At 35.4% G+C, this 11,490-nt stretch overlaps 1 pseudogene; it reads right to left on the minus strand.

Moving 5' to 3' along the window:
* Window positions 1-2,851: 2,851 nt before the first annotated feature.
* Window positions 2,852-3,066, minus strand: LOC145291803 (U2 spliceosomal RNA; annotated as a pseudogene).
* Between the last annotated feature and the right edge of the window lie 8,424 nt (window positions 3,067-11,490).

Below are 11,490 nucleotides of genomic sequence, written 5' to 3' on the forward strand. Positions count from 1 at the left end.
TCTCTCTCTCCATCTCTCTCCATCTCTCTCTCTCTCTTTCTTAATATCTACTCTGGCCATCGAAGCCTTGATGTCTTTCAGACGCACCGTACTATAAAACATTTACACAAACATTAATGGGATCGACGTAGACAGACATTGTGCACTAGTATATAATCATATTAGTAGCGGTACAATTGGCTGCGGTCATACTATTTCGCTCTTATTTATTATTGTAATAAGATATCGTCTTTTAAAGACGGGGAGAGATGTTGAGTCCGTAGTGTGATTCGTGCCCATCAGAGGCGGTAACAGCCATGTATAATAGAAAAAAGAAAGACTTGAAATCTAATAGAGTCTAACTCAATTCAACCGATGATCACAAAGCTAACGAAACTCATTCAAATCGCAAACGTTTGCTCAATCAAATAAAAATGATTTAATGTTCACTTCTTTCTTGACGCCATTGTTTCGGAATCAGATGTGGACATTGGGAAATGGAATCTGTTTGGTACTACTCCCGCCAAAATTATCGATTCACACGTAACCACACAAGAACACATGTCTATATGTATCTTTGTATATGTACATATGCACACTTTGCTTAGGAATTGCTACTATAAAAATCGACATAATAGAATGTGTAAATATCCTCACTGAACTATCTCTAAAAAGTTGAATATTGAATACAGCAGCAAGTTATTGGAATATATAATAGAAAGCACAGTTGGAAATAAGGTCCGCGCCATCCACTAGAACTAAGCAATCCTACAAGATTGGAGCCATCTGACGTAGTGATATGGATGGGCGAAGAAGAAAAAAGAATCAACCTTAATAGAAATTACATAGTTTTCCCAAATAGTGCTGAGTTAAACAGAGCTGAGAGGGTTCATTTGGTGTTTTTTGTTTTACGGCATATCAACCCTTTCCGGGTTATTTTATGCCGAATCCAGTGATTTTGAAGAACAATTTTTTAATAGAATATATTTGTTTGTTTTTTTTTTTAGTCGGTTTCTATTTAACCCATAGTTGGGACCCTAACAGGTACTACCAGTCCGGGTCAGAGTGGACCTGGGAGAAATGCTAATTAAAGGGTGGCTCCACACTCTTCAAAGCCTGCAAGCTGGGGGGGGGGCTCACCATCGGATATAGTTAAACGTCATATTCAGGAACAAAGCTGAGAGGGAAAACCTAACGAAATACCAAGGTCTTATGTATGACACGGAAAGAAACTAGAATCTTAGGAAAATTTGCATCGTTCTAGTAATGATAGGAGCAACCAGACTGATAAAAAAAAAAGAATTTCAAAAAATATCTGGAAAATATACTCGGTAAAAAAGTGCAAAGGAGTTATAAACAATTAAACTTAAAGAGATGATTAGAATCTAAAAAAAAAAAAAAAAAAAAAAGATATTTTGGTTGGAATATAAATGACAGCATGTGTCTAGCATCTGCTATTTTTTTTATGTCACCTGCACTAATGATTAAGCTTTTAAGCTCCAGAAGAGTATAACTTACTGACTAATCAAGTATTTATCAATTACACAACCGCATAAACAATGAAAAATTTCTGCTACTAAAAAAATACTTTTCATTAAAATGCAAAACCATTTTTTCATAAAAAAAAACAAGAATTATTAACTAACCTGTGTTCGCATTTTTATTTTTTATTTATTTATATATATATATATATATATATATATATATATATATATATATATATATATATATTTGCTTTTCACTTGGTTCTTTCCAATTGCTACATGTAAGCAACAACCAACTGTCTTTCTCTATCCGTTTACTACCTAAGAAGGGGTAATGTAGCAGTCAGAAAATTGGCATTTCTTTCCTCGCGCAGAGAACATCCCTTTGTGATGCTTTTTAATCATAAGATAGTCATGCAGACTCGTAAGCGTATTAATTACGATAAGAACTTTCAAATACTACATCCAGGCCTTTAGTAGATTTGCAGGTAAACTAGAAAGTTTCCAGACACTAAGAAACACGATTTCTGCCTTGCCACTCTCAATTGGATAACTGAGCGAGGCTTGAAGATATACTATTATAAAAAAATATTTTTTGCAATCAAATTATAACTTTAATTCTTTTCTGTTAAAATTTTGGCAACCTACTCCCAACTGTGTAGATCATTAAAATCAATAGCAATCATTGTTGTCTATAAACAGGTTTCGTTTTCATTTTGCTTGACGATCTTTTTGGTTTTCACTTATAATAGAAGTTAGTCTTCTAGTTTACGTCAAGATTGGTTTACTATAAGAATTCTTACTTATAATGAATAGAATATTTCACACCATAAAAATAAAATGCATTTTAGTTTCTATGACGACTTTTGTAGATTTTCGAGTCTGCTGAAAACAAATGTAAAACTTAAAACTATCGCCGACAAATAGTTTTCTTGATATTAAGACATTGTTTTCGTTTTCCAAACTAATACGCTTTTGCCATGTTCATCGTAAACGTTCGACGAAAAGAGAAACAATACGCATGCGTGTAAACAAAACTTTCCTTCGACTTTAGTAAAACTATGGTCACCGGTGAAACCCATTAAGTAATACATGGGAAAAAAAACAATGTCTTAATATTCTAATATTAAGACATTGTGTTTTCCCCCATGAATTACTTAATGGGTTTCACCGGTCGCCATAGTTTTACTAAAGTCGAAGGAAAGTTTTGTTTACGAATGAATGTGCGAATGTAGGATTAACATGAAATTCTTCAAGATAAACTAAAATGACCGAAAAATGGGCTGAAATTACTTAAATAAATAAAAAGTAAATGACTTAGATTGACTTTAATGAACTTAAGGATGAATTGAATGACATTAAGAATGACTTGAATGCTTAAAAAATAACTGGAATCCTTCAAAAACAACTTGATTGAATTGATCTGGAGAATGACTTGAATGGCTTTGAGACTGACTGGTTGTAAACTGGGTGATCATTTTACATTAAATTAATACAGAAAAGCGATCCCCATTTTTTTTCACAAAGTTACAAATATAAGTACAGCATGTAGTAAGAACAGATACTACACTTTGATCTTGGCCAAAAGGCGAAGAAAAGCGATATTTATTTGCTCTCCCACCGAGCAAATTAGGCACAAGGCCGATTTTTAAAGTGAGGAGTGAGGGGGAAATGGGGACCAACTCCCCGGGGAGTAGGGGAGCTGTATAGTGAAAAATGGTATGAAGGGTTGCCCCTACATTGACCAAGGTCTTATATGTGGGGTTTCCCCCACATATGGTCTTTGCTTGCAGTATCTGCGGAACAGATGGTATTTATTTGCTCCCCCACTGAGCAAATTAGGCACAAGGCCGATTTTTAATGTGAGGAGTGAAGGGGAAATGGGGACCAACTCCCCGGGGAGTAGGGGAGTTGGATAGTGACAATTGGTATGAAGGGTTGCCCCTACATTGACCAAGGTCTTATATGTGAGGTTGCCCACACATATGGTCTTTGCTTGCAGTATCTGCCGGAACAGATGGTGTTTATTTGCTCCCCCACTGAGCAAATTAGGCACAAGGCCGTTTTTAATGTGAGGTAAAAGCCAGCTCCCCTAAAAGTAGGCAAAAAGGGGGCACTCTGGTTACCAAAAATAATAATTGTCCCAGTATAGAGGGTTTCCCCTCCATTGACTGGTACAAATTATCTTAAGTGCAGCATCTGCCGGAACAGATGGTATTTATTTGCTCCCCCACTGAGCAAATTAGGCACAAGGCCGTTTTTAATGTGAGGTAAAAACCAGCTCCCCTAAAAGTAGGCAAAAAGGGGGCACTCTGGTTACCAAAAATAATAATTGTCCCAGTATAGAGGGTTTCCCCTCCATTGACTGGTACAAATTATCTTAAGTGCAGCATCTGCCGGAACAGATGGTATTTATTTGCTCCCCCACTGAGCAAATTAGGCACAAGGCCGTTTTTAATGTGAGGTAAAAACCAGCTCCCCTAAAAGTAGGCAAAAAGGGGGCACTCTGGTTACCAAAAATAATAATTGTCCCAGTATAGAGGGTTTCCCCTCCATTGACTGGTACAAATTATCTTAAGTGCAGTATCTGCCGGAACAGATGGTGTTTATTTGCTCCCCCACCGAGCAAATTAGGCACAAAGCCGATTTTTAATGTGAGGAGTGAAGGGAGGGGGAAGGGAAAAAGGGGACCAGCTCCCGAGAGGTGGGAAATGGGAGCTGGTTAATGGTCAGGCATGTGGGGTTGCCCCCACATCTGGTCTTTGCTAGTCATAGCTTGCAGCATCTGCCGGAACAGATACTACACTTTGATCTTGGCCAAGAAAAACTTAAAAAGCTAAGAACAGCATCTATTAACAACAGATCTTTGATCTTAACCAAAAAGGCCAAGCACAAAAGTGTTACGGACAGACCGACCGATCGACAGACCGACCGACGGACTGACCGACGGAGTTACTTATAGAGTCGCTCGCACGCGACTAAAAACTATTTCTTGCCGACAGTTTTAAATGTGACACTAGTTTTCAGCAGATCCCAAAGTCTATAAAAGTCGTCATTTAAAAGGTGAATGTTGAATTGGAAATGAATTGAAAATTGACTCTTTCATTTGCAAGTACACCTATGTTACAGCCATTCTGCATTCACTTGTGTGGTTTACCATTTCGTCTCTTTAACCACAGCGTATTCATTTATTTTTCTAGAATCAGTAGTAGAAGTAGTAATAATAATAATAGTAGTAGCATTAGCAGAAGAAGTTTTTTTTATTATTGTTAAGCAGCATTCATAAACTTTCGTATGTATCAGATGATTATTGTTGGAATTGGTTTCTCCGATATCTTTGAGAGTAGAATTCTTTCTTGTAAGACTTATACTTGTACTTACGATAGAAACCATGTGAATGGTTGCCAACATCTCTAACTGAAAATACTTTTTTGGAATAAACTTGATTCCATCGTAGCATACCATGGTCGTCAGTCCTTATCGTTAACCACTTAGCTACATCCACGCTGCTGCTGTTATTGTTGTTTGCCTGAATATTTTACAACGAATCTCGCTAATTTTTACTTTGAATTTTATCAATTAAATGATAAACGAATATGATACTATGTACAAACATGAGTTATTTTTATTTTTTATTTATTTGTTGTTGTTTTTTATTTATTTATTTATTCATCCTGATCGAATTACTTCATGTGTTTCGGTTAAGGGCTCGATCAATTACGCAGAACTAAAACAACAAAGAAATGGCGTGTTTGATTCCATTCTTCCTCGAAAAAAATCGAAAACTAATTAACCGGTCGAATAATGATTATTTTTTTCGCCAACTAATTAATATGTAGCCAACGAGAAATCGATTTCAAATAATATTTATCACATATTTATAAATAAAGTCCTTATTAAAAAAGTTTGATAAAGATAAATAACGTACAAAAATAAACTATACAAGGTAAAAAATTAGGCAAACATTAAAGGTCGCGGCCAGAGCAGAATGCTAGAAAAATTGCTACTAGATATTAAAAAGGGGTTTTCTATTGTTATTGTTGTTGTTTTATATGCATTATTAAGTGCTGAACCATTTGGACTTAAAATCAATTTCGCATTACTTATATAAAATGTGTTACTGCTGCTGTTAGAAAGATAAATTATCTTATTTTATCGATCTAGAGAGTACCTCATTACTGACGCAATCCTCTACCTGCTTAAGGGCCATATCCGTCATAGGATAGATTACTGTTCCCATATTTGGGGAGGGTCGATCAGACCACTCTTTTTTTTTTACACAATACAAAACTGGCTTCGAAATCTAGTGGAGCTGCAGCATCTTTCACAAGAAGATATTTTGATAGCTTCTCTCTACAATAGAGTTATGTTCATGGGAGGTGCTTGACGGAGTTCCAATCCCTGTAAAACATTTATAGCAAAAGCCTGCCTGCTTACAACGGCGACAGTGAAATTACATTTCCCTATCTTTATAGAGGAACTTTCATAAACAAAGTTTTTTTTGGGGGGGGGGTCGTCTAGAGCCCCCCCCCCCATCTGTGAAACGCAACGAAGCTGAACTCCAGTCGGTGACAACACGGTTGTCTTCAATTCTAATGTAAACAAATACTTATTCATTCATCCATTGGATAATAAATTTCTCTTAAGAAATGTTTCGCACATTTAACTGTGTATTTATTTTTATTTTATTTGGGGGGGGGCAATACACGCGCGTTCAGCGTCCAATTAACGATCATTATTCTACGCGGCTCCCGGGCTTTGATAAGCGGTTGCCTATTAAGAAAAAGTAGTAATACTACACACTTGAACTAGATTAGAACGTCTATGCAAGAATTATCCATATGTACACGTGGTATAATAGTTATGGAGGCCGATTAACGCCGGTCGTAAGTGACAGTATTCTGGACGTTAAAGATTCAATCCCTATGACAACAAATAGCAATTAGGTATAATATGAAATATTTAGCTCTTTATGGTTAATAGAACAAAAACATTCTGTTCCTATGTATTATATAAAATGTGCAGTTCGATATTTCGTACAGGTTCCCAAGTTCGACATAAATATTTTGTTGTGGTCCTAAAAATGGGTAATGAAGAAAGACGCCAACAACAGGTTTCGGATGAAGGAATATATTGTACAAGAAAGTGGTACAAAGAGAGGTTGACGGTATTTCCGACTGTTAAGTTAGACAGTCTGTAGTCTTGTGTTAAGTTGCAGTATCCCCCACAACAGTATAACCTCGTGGTTTTGCATAATGGTTAACAGAAACCATTATATCTGGAGTTAAATATGTTGGAATTATCAGAAAGTAAAGTCCAAAGAAACAATTCCAAACCGTTATATTCTCCTACCCGCAATTCTCGTTATCAAAAATGCAGCTCACATCTGACAGAACTCCATTATGGCAAAGAGTCTAAAGAAATAATTCCGAATTGTTACGTTCTCCTCCTCGCAATTCTCGGTATCAAACCCAACCCCACATCTGTCAGAACTTACTTCTTCCAAGGAGTCAGAGTCTCTCTCTCTCTCTCTCTCTCTCTCTCTCTCTCTCTCTCTCTCTCTCTCTCTCTCTCTCTGACACAGAGGCTTTTTATTTGCATATTTACCTCACGTGACCATCAGTCCATAAATGCCATGAGCGGCCATTTTTCTTTTTTTCTTTCTTTATCCTCATTTTTTCTTTCTTTATCCACATTTTTTCTTTCTTTATCTTCATTTTTTTCTTTCTTTTTCCTCATTTTTTCTTTCTTTATCTTCATTTTTTTCTTTCTTTTTCCTCATTTTTTCTTTCTTTATCCTCATTTTTTCTTTCTTTATCCACATTTTTTCTTTCTTTTTCCTCATTTTTTTTCTTTCTTTATCCCCATTTTTTTTCTTTCTTTATCCTCATTTTTTTTTCTTTCTTTATCCCGGCGCGTTGTACAAGGTCAGCTTTTGTACTACTTGTTAATCAAAATATCATATTCCCAAGTTCGAACGGATGCACATGAAGAAGGTTAGAGGTTAGATCGACGAGAACCTTTAAAAATTACTAACAATATAAGATTATTCGTATTATTTGGATTCTCATTTTCAGTGTTATTTTCACAACGTTTCGGTCGATGTAACTTCCGATTTTCTGCAAGATTCATACTAGAATTGCCCGAAAGGACCCATGGTGTAGTAGACGAAGTACTTGGTAAAAATTCAGCTGTAAAGTTACACTCTTCTGGAGGTTGAAGGCTTAAACCTCAGTGCTGAGAATACCCAACATACAGTTTTGAATTATTTAGGACTTCATTCAGACTCTGCAGTTCGATAGAAAGATTCCCAACTTCGACAATATCTACCTGAAGAAGATCGGAGGTTACAGCGATTGAAACGTTGTGCAAATAACATTCAAGACAGGAATCATACCCCAAAACACTAAAATAATACGAATAATCAATCTTAGAAACAGCAAATGTGAATATTAACCAATAATACAGCAAGTAGAAAGCATTAAACACTTGTCTCTCTAAAGCTACTATCAATAATTACCCCCCCCCCCGATTTCTAGCAGTGCCCAAAACTAAACGTGGATTCCATGAACAAAGCTTTTTTTCCTAGAACTTACCGACTGCGGAATTCGGTTCCGCTGATCTGCTTCCCAATTGACTACAATCATGACGTCTTTAAGACCAACGTAAACAAGTTTTTGTTGAACCGACCTCTTAAATAGTCAAGCTACACCAAATTTCGATTACTACGCTATTGTCCTAATGGTTACCGTACACATATTAACCTTTATCCTTGAGTGGCCTCCGGGACGTGATAAGTGTAAACCACTGTTCAAAAACAAAGCAAATAGGTTCAACCATTAGAAAATTGTCTGGACAGACGAAATATAAATTCGAACTTAATTTGGGGAATAGAGATCTAAAATCAGACTAAAAAGCCTACGAAACAATATTTTATATGTATTCTTTTTTTCAAATATACCGGTCAAGCAAGTAGAAGAAAATCTTACTTTACTTTATGTATAGAATATTTTTCCGGTTGTATTTCATCACTCTATTTGGATTTCATTTGAATAAACGTTATGTTTTTTTTTTACTATATATTGTTTTCTCTCTCTCTCTCTCTCTCTCTCTCTCTCTCTCTCTCTCTCTCTCTCTCTCTCACTCTCTCTCTCTCTCTTTGTTTATTTTTCTTATTTTTTTGGCTTTTAGTAATACGTGACCCAAATGGCTCGCTGGGCATTCTAGTATATGAATAAATTCCAATGTATATTTTATGTCTGAATGACAGTGAATATTTCCATATATTCACAGTATATGGTTGAATATCTAAAGACGAGAAATCGTAAGCACTTAGAAATATGCCTAATACGGTATATTTATGAGATGTTCCGATTTGTATTGGTCGTCACTCGTGACTTCTCTGTCTATTCATTGTTTTCTCCTCTCTCTCTCTCTCTCTCTCTCTCTCTCTCTCTCTCTCTCTCTCTCTCTCTCTGTATATATATGTGTGTGTGTGTGTGTGTGTGTGGGTGTATAAGTATATATTTATATGTGTGTGTCTATATATATGTATGCATATATATATGTTTATATATGTGTATATATGTTTTACATATATATATATATACATATTAATGAATATACATATATCTATATAAGTATATACATATATACATATATATATACATAGATACCTATATACATATATGTATATACATGTATATATATATATATATATATATATATATATATATATATATATATATATCACATCTTAACACATTTCCATTTCAAAGAAATAAATGGAAACGAATACCTGATGGAACACTTGAAAGTTAAAGCACCTCGATGGACCCGCGTCTGCTTCTTAAAATTGAATTAAACAGGTGGATATTTTATTCCCATCGAGAAGTTCCATGACATCTCCAAAGCTGAGGGGAATATTATATTCATTGCTTAAATCATCTTCGGCTTTTTTTTAGAAGAATTCCGATATAAAGAATGCATAACTGAATTCGTTTCGAAATACAATTAGAGATGAAAGGAGGGAAAAAATAGATTTCAACAGAAGCGTTTATTTTAAATATGTGCTTAAAGCAGAAATTCTCGCCCATTTTTACTATTGCTTAACCTTTAAAATAAATTATATAGCTCAAAGATCCTCTGCATAAAATTCGGGAATTAGGTGTCATATCTTTTCTTGGTATCTGCTAAGACAGCGATATGGAGCTGGAGAGAAAATCTCCTCGAAAATGGATATACATTTACGTTGATAATGTTTATGCCAGAATCAGATTTTCTTATGATAAAATAACGTCTTTAAGTTTTCAAATATGTTTTATACTTATTAAATTTAAATAATATGTAGATTAATAGACTTTTCCCTCGTTAAAAAAGGGGCACAGTAATAATGTGAGTAATTAACTCTAACACAGCAATCACAATCTTTGCCAGAAATTACCCGATATAAAGAAACAATAACTTACCCCCTGGAGGGCCTCCATCCGTTCTGGTTTCGTCTTAGAAAATCAAGACACCATAATACTTAGTTCGCTGTAAAGTATTATAGCAAACATTTATACAGAATTACTTCCAGATCAGCTCAGTAGTTCTCGAAAAAATTTCTAGAATAAATGTGGTATTGTGGTGACTAATCTATACTAATATCGATTAAGTCTTAATTGTGTACCATAAAGAAACCATACTCCTTAGTTCGCTACAGCTTATCATAACAAAGGTCCATACAAAATCTTAACCAGATCGCTCCAGTAGTCTCCTATAAATATTGACACGGACAAAAAGACGAATAGAAATATCATGTAGATATATTTTTTGTGAAGCAACGGAAGTTGTTCTAAATTTCTAAGCACCCTTGCAACATAAGGGATCTACAGAAATCTAACCTTTTTTTAAAACGGATAAAACGTATATCCTACTTTGATGAAATGTATATATCATAAGTATAAACTTACACTTCACGTCCTTTCTTCAATGATTTCAATCAGATTGTTTCTTGATATTTTTTAGTACCTTAATTAAACTTAAAAATTAAAATAGTAAAAAAGGTTATTTAACTTATCGGGTCCCGAGCACCATAGGTTATGCACAGCAAGTATATAATAAAATAATTGCATTATTCATCAAAAAGTCTAAGCTGGTCCTAATGTTTTATGCTTCAGAGCAAGTGAAAAGTTTTATTTGGATTTTTGGGATTGCTGCTCTCATCTTGAGTGTTAATCGCACAACGTCTCAGCCGATGTGACTTCCGACCTTCTTTTGATGTACATTCTCAAACTCAAGTATCTTTACGTAGAAGTCGAGAATTTGCACGGAATTTTATACTTCATCCACAGAGTAGCATGCACTCGTTTCGTCAGACATAAGTAAGTAAAAGTAATTTGCAAATGTGTTTTTAGTGACAATCCCACTGAGGATTCAAACGTCAACCATGGGAAGCGTGTAACCCACAACTGAATGTTTCAATGTGCATTATTTACTACGCCACGAGTCTTTCCGGATAATTCTCGTATAAATCCCGTGTGCATTAAACCTATAAAGTTGTCGCTCTAAACAAAACAACACTGCAACTTTATTTAAAAAAATTTTTTTATCAATTCAGATTATTTAGTAATGTAGTAATGTAGTATAACTGACATCTATTCAATGTAACCACCTTCAGCATCAATCAACGGATCGATACTGGTTCTAACTGGGAGAATTCTTTTTCCACAAGCTCCGGCGGGAATTCGGTGAATGGTCGCGATCTGGATGACGTTGGTTTTGTGGGAGGTCATGTTGGTGATGTTCTCGACGTGTGACCAAACGAAGTAGCCCAGTGGGTTCAGGTAGAGGGAGGGGGATCAATGAGAGAAGGATACAAAGTCGTAACACTCCTGTTGAATCCAAGCCTGGTTGCAGCAATGGATAACCACACTTTTTAACATCCAGGTACACTTTGGTGTTGACTTTCAAGACGACTTCGAAGATGTGAGGTGGCATGACGTGGCCCTCACTTGAAACCACACCAAAAATCAAAACTGTGACC

The sequence above is a fragment of the Euprymna scolopes genome, chromosome 12 (genome assembly GCF_053919585.1).
Source record: "Euprymna scolopes isolate OS-2025 chromosome 12, ASM5391958v1, whole genome shotgun sequence".
NCBI lineage: Eukaryota > Metazoa > Mollusca > Cephalopoda > Sepiida > Sepiolidae > Euprymna > Euprymna scolopes.